The sequence below is a fragment of the Pseudorasbora parva genome, chromosome 12 (genome assembly GCF_024679245.1).
Source record: "Pseudorasbora parva isolate DD20220531a chromosome 12, ASM2467924v1, whole genome shotgun sequence".
NCBI classification, from domain to species: domain Eukaryota; kingdom Metazoa; phylum Chordata; class Actinopteri; order Cypriniformes; family Gobionidae; genus Pseudorasbora; species Pseudorasbora parva.
In genome coordinates this window covers 39087663-39100064 of record NC_090183.1, presented here as the reverse complement: position 1 = coordinate 39100064, position 12402 = coordinate 39087663, and positions in this window count along the sequence as shown.

The following is a 12402-nucleotide window of genomic DNA, read 5'->3' as shown; positions in this document are numbered from 1 at the left end:
TGCCAGCTGTTTGTACTTTCAGAGGTGGACAGGGGTCATCATGGGTCCCCTGACTGATCTGCGGCTATGAAGCCCCATACACAACAAACTGCAATGCACTGTGTATTCTGACACCTTTCTATCAGAACCAGCATTAACTTCTTGAGCAATTTGAGCTACAGTAGCTCATCTGTTTGATCGGACCATGTGGACCAGCCTTCGCTCCCCACGTGCATCATTGAGCCATGGCCGCCCATGACCCTGTCACCAGTTCACCACTGTTCCTTCCTTGGACCACTTTTGATAAATACTAACCACTTTGAAACAGGAACACCCCACAAGTTGTCTAGCCATCACAATTTGGCCCTTGTCAAACGCATTCAAATCCATACGCTTGCCCATTTTTCCTGCTTCTAACACATCAAGGACAAAAAAGCTTGCTGCCTAATATATCCTATAGCTACCTCACGACATATTTTATGAGGTGGCTAATTCTTACGAATTTGTACAACCTCACTCGTCATTTGGTCAAAACCCCAGTGACAGGTGTGTTTAGGAGCGGCGTTATGGTGAGGTAATTTGTATGAATTCATACGAATTTGGCAACTCGTCACATACATAAGATTCAGCAAAAATCATTCAAATTCGTATGAGTGAGGTCACACATAAAATATATACCAACTGCGATGAGATCGTTTTGAATATGTACTGCCTTTTCAACAGTTGCCAAATCCAATCATTTTCCTATGGAATTGGGCTAATTTTAAGTTGTTGCTGTGGGAAATTGTTTTTCTGAGGATTGATTTCGGTGCTCTAACACAGTGGAGAATTCAGCCACCCGATGGAGAAAACCGCAATGGGCTACTTTTGTTGCACAGATCTGGCAACCCTGCCTTCCAGCGCACTCAGTGTCCGAATTTGAACACTTATACTTATCCACCTCTTCAAGTGGACTATACTAGTGAAGTAATGTAGGAATAGTAAATGAGGCCATGCATAAGGGGTGGTTTCCAACACAGCTAATCATTTTGTTTAAATTAAAGATGTTTTATAGATCAAAATCGATGTATTGCTCATGAGGAATTCTCTTTCCCATGCAATGCATGTTCTATAACAAGATAAATGGGATCTCTCAGTGAGCTCGAATAAGAGAGGAAATGCCTGTTAAAGTCGACCTAAAGTGCAGCAATTTTCTACCCTCTTGACATCCCCTAGGAAAGCAATTCACAGACATCACAGAGGACACTTAACGTCACAATGCACCGATATTCAGCAAGAGTTTGGGAGAGTGTTACTCTTCCTACCTGAAACCCCTCTCTCAAACGAGTCTGATAGGAAAGACCTAGCTGTAGACGAAATTCAAAAGTGGTGTGACTCAATACCAGCTCCAAGGCTCTCACCTCAGGAGACTTCTCCGATCCATGGCGAACAACAGAGGCACACCGCTCACCGCTGTGACAGCCTTCAAGGTGTACAGATAAGAAAAATGAGAAATGCCACCTCTGGGAACAAGGCCGCTATTGTTCTGAAAATGAAGTTGCAGAGTGGCTTTTTCAAATGCATTGTTTGCTCCGTTTGCCCAATTTAAAAACCTGCAAAGGATCCTTTCACATAGCCTTTGACGAGCTGCCAAGTGTAACTTTGTGCCCTAACAAACACTTTTCTTCTTCAAGTGATGAACGGAATTCATAATTAATGTTCTAGAGTGCAAGGTTAATAGCTTATTCTCAGAAGAACAAAGCAGTATTTTAATTTTGCCACTTGGCAGTTGTTTATCTCTTTTCTCCTGAAATGTACTGAAGAAGAAGAAGAAGAGTGCTACAACCCTGGACTCAGAAAAGACAGTCTAAAGGCTATTTTGGCTGCTGTTCTTTAGCATAGCAATTAGCACGCTATATTAACAAGACAGATTCTGCTAAATGGGAAAGGCCTTGGAGATCCTCTTGTAAGTTTTTTTGAAGTTTTTTCTGTGTATACACAATCTCAACAGGTGGGCTGGTCTGGTTGCAGCTTACTGCATATGTATGATCTGAACGAACTACAGGATGCATACTTAAAACTAGCATCAAAAGAACATCACCTGTGGCCAGGGTTTATGGCTCTTCAATAATAGATTAAGAGCTGAGATCGTTTTAGGCATCTAAGGCATCCCATGTAAATTATGAATTTAATGTGTGTCTAATCCTGTTAAACTAACCCACGATAGACTAGTATATTTTTACAAAGGTGTAGGCAAATTCATAAACCTTTTGATCTCAGATTACTCTCTTTTAGATACAAACCCAAATAAAATCAACTCTGTGTTGCTAACACTTTGACAATATAATACAACACAGGCCTTCATATTACCTATATTGATATTAACAACAACAACAACAAAGTTGATGTTCATAAATACAAGAAAATGTATGGAATATTTTACACTGCCAATGCATGATAAAGTGCCATTGTAATCACACTATAACTCTTCAAGGGTTCTTCTGCAAATTTCACATAACTGTGTGAAAAAGTTTTGGATTCCCACAAATGTGCCTGGTCTTACCAGACACTCGTACATTCAATTTGTACAGAGTTGATAAGCGTTAACTTCCTTCAGACGGGTACTCTGTTGAAGTCTGGTTATCTATCTAACTCTCCATAGACGTAATGGTTTTTATACCGTATAAACTGTACATTCTACCCCCCTACACTGCCCCTGCCCCTGCCCCTAAACCTACCCATCACAGGAAACATTCTGCATTTTTACATTTTCAAAAAAACATAATTTAGTATGTTTATTAAACCATTTACTTGGGGACCGTATCTCAGGTTTTACTATCCTTATGGGGACATTTGGTCCCCACAATGTAATTTAAAATGGACACAATTTAAAAGGACAGAGACACACATTTTTAGAATAACAAAACTATATACATTTGGCTATACCCCGTTAAGCTTATAATCAAACCCCAATATGGAAGTATTTGAAGGATTTGTATCCATGAATCCATATTTTTGTAGGAGTGCATGTGTCCCCTAACAGGCTTGAAAAAAGGAGTAGAGTGTGAGATAATTGACTGAAATAACCATAATGCAAACATTTGCTCAAATAATTATGGCTTAAACTGTTTAAATGGCAGGGACACAGTCGGCCTGGTTGCCTCTCCTTGATAACTCTATGAATTCAAGATTCTCAGAGAATTCAGGGTTTTTGCAGGTTGTATGAAGGTAAATGTAAGATGATCTTTTTAAGAAAATTGAAGGAATAAATCAGAGGGAACACAAAACGTCAATATATTCTCTAAATGTAAATGTCTAGGCATAAACACATTTTGTTGTATTAGCAACACTTCAGAGTTTGAAAATACAACTTCCAACAGAATCCCAAGAATATATATTTAATTAAAGAGTTAGTTTTACTCATTAAGCTGTTAGATTTACTATAACCCTTTACAGCAGCACTAGGTAACTTTTCAACCTTCATAATATATTTTCAAGACTCTTGTGATGATACATCGACTTACAATAGGCTGAATGACACGTCTGCTATAGCTTGATGGGGTCTGTATCGTTTTTAATCGTACTTTTAAACTTCGGGTTTCGGGCAGTAACACGAGAACAAAAAGAACCACAAAATTCGACTGCTTTACGGCATATACGTCACTTCCACCAACACCCACACTTCCTTACATTCGGACGTGCGATTCCAACTTTGTTCGTCGGATAATATAGTCATGTCCGAAGCAGCACAGACAAATAAGAAAGAAAAGGTTTTGTTGGAGGAAAGCAATAAGAGGAAACGAAAAAGGAATGGGATTAAAGGCAGGGCGAGGATCAACATTGGACCAGCGTTTGCTCGTTGGCGTGCCCGACCGATGCCGTCCTGCTTGTTATGGTGATTACCTACCACTAAAACATTGAATTGAAGTATCATATAGATTCTGTAATACGGTAACCATTTTTTCCCAACTGTAGGGGGACCCCGAGAGCAAAAGTTGCCAAGTGCTGCTTTAAAACAAGAAACAGTGAAACACATGAGGTAAGTTAGGTAAGTTTATTAATATATAAATGTTACTTTTTAAACTTCCCCAAACACTGTTTAAAAGCAGAGTAAGGACATGTTCTTTCACCAAGATGAACTAAAAGGTCTCAAAGTTCTGAATTTCACTTGAAAGCAGCTCATTATGGTAGTTTATAGTGGACTGTAAGGGGCTACACAAGGTCTCAGGAAAAAAAGGGGGTGCTTCATAAATCTTCAGTAAGAGATGTGATGAATGCTTAGAAAGCTGTGATTGCAGCAGTGCTGATAAGTGGCATGAGGCAAATCAGCTGTGAACAGCATGAGGGTGATAACTCTCTGCCAGATCCAAGATGGCTCCCACGCTAATGCGGAAAGAACGGCCAAATCTAAGATGGGCTCCCTGGGAACTGCATGTTCACACTCAAGTGTGGATCCTTTTTGGCAACAAGCACACATGGTTTCATTTTGCTTTTGTTTTGGAGATAAACAGCTTGAGTCTTTCAATTAAAAAAGTACATTAATACTTTATATTAATACTTAATACTAGACATGTGTTAATGCAGTAGGGAATACAGTGTATTTGTAATTTTTTTTTTTTTTTTTTTTTTTTGCTGTATTAATTACTATAGGCTACACAACAGTTCAAATATTTGAAGCCTATACTATTTTTTAATGTTCTTTTTTAAAGTATCTTATTCTCACAATAATATAACAGTCTTATAATTATCCTTGGTTATTGTTATTTTATGTTGATTTGAGTTAAATATGATGAGTGAAAACTTTTGATGGAAAGTTTGACAAAAAGGTAAAAATTCTCTTCACAACTGTTTTAACTATCCTTGCTTTTAATTTGTAACTCGTACACATGGTATTCTTATTTCTCATGCATGTTATCACTGTTTTAATTAATTTGTAAAGCACTTTGAATTGCCATTGGGTATGAAATGTGCTATACAAATAGACTTGCCTTGCCTCATTTTTTTTATTTATTTTTTTATGTAATTTATTCATGTGATGACAAACTATTTTCAGCATGATCCTTCAAAACTAATTTTAATATGATGATTTATTGCTAAAGAAACATTTGTTCTTATTATCAGTGCTTTTTTGTACATTATAACTGCATTTATTGTTACGTATTGTCATTGTGTGATTGGGTTGTAGGCGGATATAGGGGTAGGTTCAGGGTTAGTACCTAAATATTACCCATATGCTGCCATGTACATTTGAGTTTCCCACTAAAGTTATGCACAAAATCTTAAATCTAACATTAGTACAAAACTATTGTGTATGGGTAAAAAAAAATGGTATGGTTCTCACACTGTACACACACACACACACACGCACACGCACACGCACACACACACACACACACACACACACACACACACACACACACACACAAGTTTAATTTGTATCATTACATTATGGAAAATAATTAACTTTATCACAATATGCTAATTTTTTGAGAAGGACCTGTGTATATTATATATGTTTTTGGGATTTTAAATTAAAAGAAATTTGGCTAGTTATTATTTTAGACTACTCTCCTTCAGTTGTCTTACAGCGCTCGTTAATGTCAAAATGATCGAGATGGCAAATCAACTCAAAAAAGGCGGGTCTTACTGTACTGTCACTGTCACACACTCAACAAGAGTCTGTTGAAAGATGTGTAGATGCAAGTCTTACTTAGACAACTGTTTTATGATTAAAATGTTCAGCTACTGACAGTAAGACTTTCTAGTGATCCAAACTACTCAACTATTTATGACATTTCACAATTATGAATTATGTAATTTGTTGACGTTGAGGCAAAAAACATTTGCATTTTTTTTTACATATTAGACACACAAGTATTAAAGTATTGAGCATTAAATTTGTACACTTTTTTAAATAAAATATTATTTGCAAATGGTTTCAAATGATTACTTCATTAGCCTAAACCTAGAACTTTTTCAATCGTATTTATTCCATTAAATTACTTTTAATCCTTTAATTATTCATTTACTTTCTTCTTCTTCTTCTTCTTCTTCTTCTTCTTCTTCTTCTTCTTCTTCTTCTTCTTCTTCTTCTTCTTCTTCTTCTTCTTCTTATTATTATTATTATTATTATTAATAATAATAATAATAACAAAAGTGAAACTTTGCCTTTGAGTATGACAAGTCCCCATGAACCTCTGTGCATTTAGGTTGAAGTCCCCCCTAGCCTATCAGGATAGAAAAACATGTACACACACACACACGTGCGTGCGTGTGCGCGCACACAATTACAGATGTTGAAACACAATGTGTTACAACACTTCCTGGTCTCCCTAGCCACTGACGGCAAAATATCAATTTAGGCATCTGTGTTTTTCGACAGCTCTACATGGTTTTCACACCACAGCGCAAAAACATGGCGCTTGAGCAGTTAGAGCCCTTTCTGCTGCCGTTGTGCCCTAGAGCAAAACACTTCTGCTCCTGGTGCGCAATAAAATGGCTTACCCGTTGCTCGATCTCCTTCCCTAATCTTTGTATCAGACAAGAGCATGGCATCAGAGAAAAAAAGAAAAGACTTCTATAGTCCATCTGTGTAAACTAAGAGTCCAAAAATATCTATCAAACCTCAGTAAATTTGAGCTACAGCTCTTCTATCCATGCTCAACGTCTCTGCTCCATTTCCTTACCAGCTAGAGCACACATCAAACATTGCATGACAAGCTTACAGCATACACTTCTCGGCCAGGTGGAAAATGTAGCTTTTCCCCATCTTTTCAAAGGAGAAAAGTGACAAGACAAGCTTGTTTCAATATCAACAACTCTCAAAGAGAAGTGAGATATATTAACATCACCGTTGACAGCTCATAGGAAACGTAGATATCTGCTGGAGAATAGTTTTTCAAAATCTTTCTTTCAAATTAAGCCATTCATACCACATTTTTTTTTTTTTTTGAAGAAACCTTAAATGATTTTTCTCAACTGACCATATTCTGTATATCTAATTACTACAAATACAATAACAGTGAATCTGTTTCAGTGGAATGAACATAATATGGAAATGTTCAGTGTGTTCCATGCTATTCAGAACTGACTTTGAACTGAGGTTAACTGAGGTTAAATTTAAATTTATTATTAAAAACAAAAACAAAATCAGTTTTGGATGAATGATTCAAATACTTCACTTTTTTCATTACTGGATGAATCAGCATTTTTGAACAAACCTTTTGAATGAATGATTCAATGACAAATACATTTTTTAACAGTCACATGTCACCACCTACTGGTGTAACAATGTCATTTATACAGTATTTTTTACAAGTAGCCTATCTTTCAAAAGGTGATTTACTCATAAATATCAGTGTTTATATCCAAACTAGAATTGTTTACCCCTAGTACTGTGATCATTTGAATTATTGTAACACCTAAATAAGGATACTGTAAAGTTGAAATGACTGTTTGTGAAGCTTTTTCAAAATGTTAGCGCTACAGGACAACTAATCCCACATCATTTTACTGATGACCGGTTCTCAAATCTCAACACTGGATTCGTAAAACGCTTGCTCTTGAAAGATTATCCAGTAGCCAGTTTATTTGGACAAACTTGCTTCTCAGAATCACAACCTCTAAGAATGAATAATAATTGATGTATATCTCTTCTACTGGGTGTTCAAAGTAAGTAGTTTTGTGCTTTAAATGAGCTTGGTTTAGCCCACTGTTCATTTTCTAAGAACATGTAATACAAGGTTTCACACAAACATAAGGCACAATATTATCGCTGTATCAAGGGAGATGCCAGATGGGATTAATGTATAGGTTGATAGATAATTGTCGCTAATATGTTTTGTGTGCTTTTATAAATCAGGTGTTGATAGAAAAAACACCTTTATTGCGAGACTGAATGTGGCGCATCACTATGAGCAACATATAGTGAAGAATGCATCGTCTGGGCCTTGATTTCTGAATACAGCAGTCTAGCTACTCAAAGGCCACCATAAAAAGACTACTTCTTCACAAGAGGTAACTAAGGAAACTCAAACTACCTGCTAGAGAGCACAATGGTCTTTAATGAACAGAATATAATGAGCATCTCTCAGGAAGAAAATGTCTGTATATTTCATAAGAGTCATAATACGGAGGCAAGAATATTAAACTTTGAAAACAGCTCACTGTAACCTTGTGCTTTGTCACTGATAAAAGAAAAATCATCATGACTCAATTTACAATCGTTGCATCCTCTCATGGAGCGAAAATGGTGATTTACTCTGAATTTAAACCACAGTCCTGTCTGTGCTTACGCCTCGGAGGGAAACCGAGGAATATGTTTAGATTTTCTGATGGTTTAATTAGGAGAATAAAGATGCCTTTAGGGGGAATATGAAGTCAATGTATCCCAATCACTTCACTTGTTCAAAGTATGGGAGCAACACCAATTATTAAAAATAACTAAAATGCGCAGAGTAAAAATAATTCCTAATTAGTCTTGTACTTATCTCTAGGCAACTATGCCATTGTCTGATAATTGTGTAACATGCAAGGGATACAGCAAGCAGCTCATTATCTGCTTCATTTTGCAGTAATGAGTGGCTGAATGTACATTATCCTGATTATTACTGTATATTGTATCTACTAAATAAATAAACATATGGAAGTTAATTATTGTCTTGTAATTATTATATTTTAAACAGTCCAGAAAAATGTACACAGCTATTGGCCTACTTGTTTTAATAGAGGGCTAAACTTCTAATTAATAATTCATTTAATTATCTCTGGGCAATATGGCAAAAATATGATCAGTATTTACCTGTATAACAATAATGCTGCCGGCTGGAAGAGTATCCTCCTGACAATAACTTAAGATTGGAAAAAACTAATAGACTTGAAATTAAATAATTAATGTATTAGAGAAATAAAACATTCAACCTCCTGAAACGGAGTCCCAGATAGCAATTGAAATCGTTGTGTATGGCATTAATTACTCTTACTCACCCTCATGTTGTTCCAAATAGACTTTCATTCATCATCGGAGTTCATGCAAAAACATGCGTCAACACAACATACACGTGTCGCGGTGCTTTCATCATTGCACGTTGGAGATTATGTGCCCTATTTTAACAATCTGAGCGCATGGTCTGAAGTGCATGGCATGGCGCAGGAGCACTTAGGTTAGCCTACATAGACTGAGTAAACCCAGCCTGATCTACCGGCGATTTGATTTCGCCATGCAAATCAGTCTGGAAACCTGTACATTCATTTCTACTGCTTCTGTTACACTTTTGCGGGAACCAATCACATACTGGCGCTATTTGCGTTTAAAGGTGTCATGAACTGGCTTTTATATATATATATATATATACTGTTGTCTGAGGTCAACTAATGACATTTGTTTGGTTTTTACATTCAAAAACATCATAACTAATAAGTAATAGTCTATTCTCTACACTGGTTTTGAGGCTCTCTCCAAAACGCTGGGTTTTGATGGGCGTGACGCACTGAAGACTTGAAGGTAAACACCCACAGCTAGGATTGGACAAGATTTGCATATTTAATGAGCTTCAGCTCCCATGTCAGTTCAGTTCACATGAGGGAGGGGTTGTTTTGAAAAGCGGCAATAACCGGAATAAACATCTTTATCAAAAAAACACAACGATTTATTTCTCATTTACCCGCAATTGATTGGACTATTATTTTTGTATTACATGGCCCGCATGGTCGATATGAGCGTGAACCGCGCGCACACACATACATGTGCGCAAGCGTGCCCTTCAAATGTCACGTCAAGAGAGAACAGCAAAACAAAAGGAATATTACGAGATATATCAGCCTGCCGACGAGCTTCCATTTTGGAAAAAACGCGCCCATACATGTCAGAATCTAGCGTGCTAAAGGTAACGTATGCTCTGTTAGACATAAGCAAAACGATCTATAACAATGCAATACTATTACATTTTTTTTTAAAACACGTTTTACTCACATAAGTGTGTTGCAACATTCCTCCTGTCGGATTCAATATAGAAGAATAGCATTGTGATTGTGAGATTTGTTTACAAAAGTTCCTGTGGTGAAATAAGTGAACACTGTCATCCCACGTGAGCTGGAACTTCATTAAAAATAAAGTTCAACCACTCATTCCTAATATTAGGATCCGAAGGAAGCTCATGCAGCGACAGGTCTTCCATAACCAGGAATAGCGCAGTATCTTGCTATAATCTTCAGCTTGTTGTTTATTGCTGCTTGCGTGATGAGTCGGTGGGCGGGGCTACTGAACTTCATGCGCTTATTATTCAGTAGAGGCGGTGTTTCTACGCACTGACGTCAGTAGAAGCAAACACTCGTTTTCTGAGCCTTGTGTCTATAAAAGCTTTTCTTTGACTAACAAGGACGGTGATAGCCAGATGACCACTTAGAGCGTGTCTGAATCCACTTATGCTAGTTTAATTAAAAAAAAGAAAAAAAAGGGCGTATTGTCCAAAAGGGTTATATTTGGTCTCTTAAAGGAGTAGACGACTCGCTCAAACGCTATGCTGACACATCCCGGTCCTTGGTTAAAATAGCAATTTTCTCACAATTTACAAATAGTTGGAAACATTTGGGATATTGTAAGTACTCAACTGAACAAAATATATAACACTGGCCTAGTGGTTTTGGATATTTTACTGCAAAAATACTACATAGTGCACCTTTAAGAACTTAAGAAAAAAGCAACACCTGAGACCAATTTCAGAACCGATCCTATTGATCCATTTATGAGCTGCTACCTCTCTAATCTGATTTTATACAGCCTAATGAGCCTGAAAATGACAAAAAAGGTCATATTTCAATTTTATTGATTTGTCTGTGAAGTTTGGTTATTCCCAAGCCTTTACAAGAAATTGCAGCTCTATCAAAGGTGACGAGCCAATAGCATGTATTTTCTAACTGTGAAATAACAGTAAATTTCCACTTATCAGTTCTCATTGCTTTAGTTTCACAAGAAAATGGCTTTTTGTTTTCCATTTCAGGTTTAGAGGCTTGAATGTTGATTGTGGTCCTCTGCTAGAAGACAGTTAGAGAACAAATAGGCTGTCCATCTGGCAGCCTCTGCCTATATGAGCTACACCACAATATATCCTTTATTTTTTATAACAGTTTCATCATTGCATGAATAAGATGAATGGGCGTTGACCGAGGGATGGGCCATCTGGATAAAGCTATGGCAGCAGTAGCACTATCGACTTTGCTTTCCAATCACCAGCCTGAGGCTCATTCGTCACAGTTTCTGATGTGGCGACGAGCAGAACCCGGGCGACTGTATCATACATCATAACACTAAGCTTGTTTTTCAGAACTGGTCTAGTAAATGGGAACATTGAGTTGTCTAAGAAGTTCCTTCAGTTATTGAAATTCTGTATTTAAAGAAACATATTCCACATCTTATAATGCAGGCAGGTAACATTTGCGTTTAAAGCTATTCACACTGCAATTGTGCATATAGCTCTGCATTTTCCTAACACAACAAACATGGCACACAAATAAAAATCAAATACACGACTAGACACTAAATCCAAGACAGGTAAGATTACGTACAGTTTGGACATAATCAATAAAATAGAATGTAAATGTATTGCCAATCTCTATCATTACACACCTAGTGTGTTGGAAATTGTTTTAGAAGTTGGCTGAATTTTTTTAAAGGAAGGCAATAAATACACTATATTGGCAAAAGTTTTGGGACACCTGCCTTTACATGCACATAAACTTTAAAGACTGCCCAATTCTTAATCTGTAGGGTTTAATATGGAGTTGGCCTACCCTATAACAGCTTCAACTCTTCTGAGAAGGCTTTCCAGAAGGTTTAGGAGTGTGTTTATTGGAATTGTTGACCATTCTTCAAGAAGCACATTTGTGAGGTCAGGCACTGATATTGGAGGAGAAGGCCTGGGTCACAGTCTCCGCTCTAATTCATCCCAAAGGTGTTCTATCGGGTTGAGGTCAGGACTAAAATGTAATTATAGTTGTTTACAATGAGTATCACAGATTAAATGATACAGTTCTTTGGCATAGATAGGCCCCATCTAAAGTCCAAATCCGGAGGGTAGCAGATGGTTGCAGTTCCTGCCTGAAGATCAAGGCAGGAGCGGATGTCTTGCTATGCTAACGCATTAAGGCCCTGTCCACACAAAGCCAGCGCTTTCCCAATCCTATCTTTTTTTTTCCTCGTTTCAAGAAATATCTGCGTCCACAACAGATTACAAAACGGACTAAAAACGATGTAGTTTGCATGCCGGGCCAGTGTGTGGCACTGTAATTCTGCCACAGAAATACACTAAAAACGGAGAAGAAGAGTTGTGGCTAGGCAGGGGTATAGCAGTGGTCGGAGGTGAGGCAAAATCTCACAATAAAATAACAATAAATACATTTCCTACTTAACAGATGTGTTTTATTAATGCCTACACCTACCCCAACCCA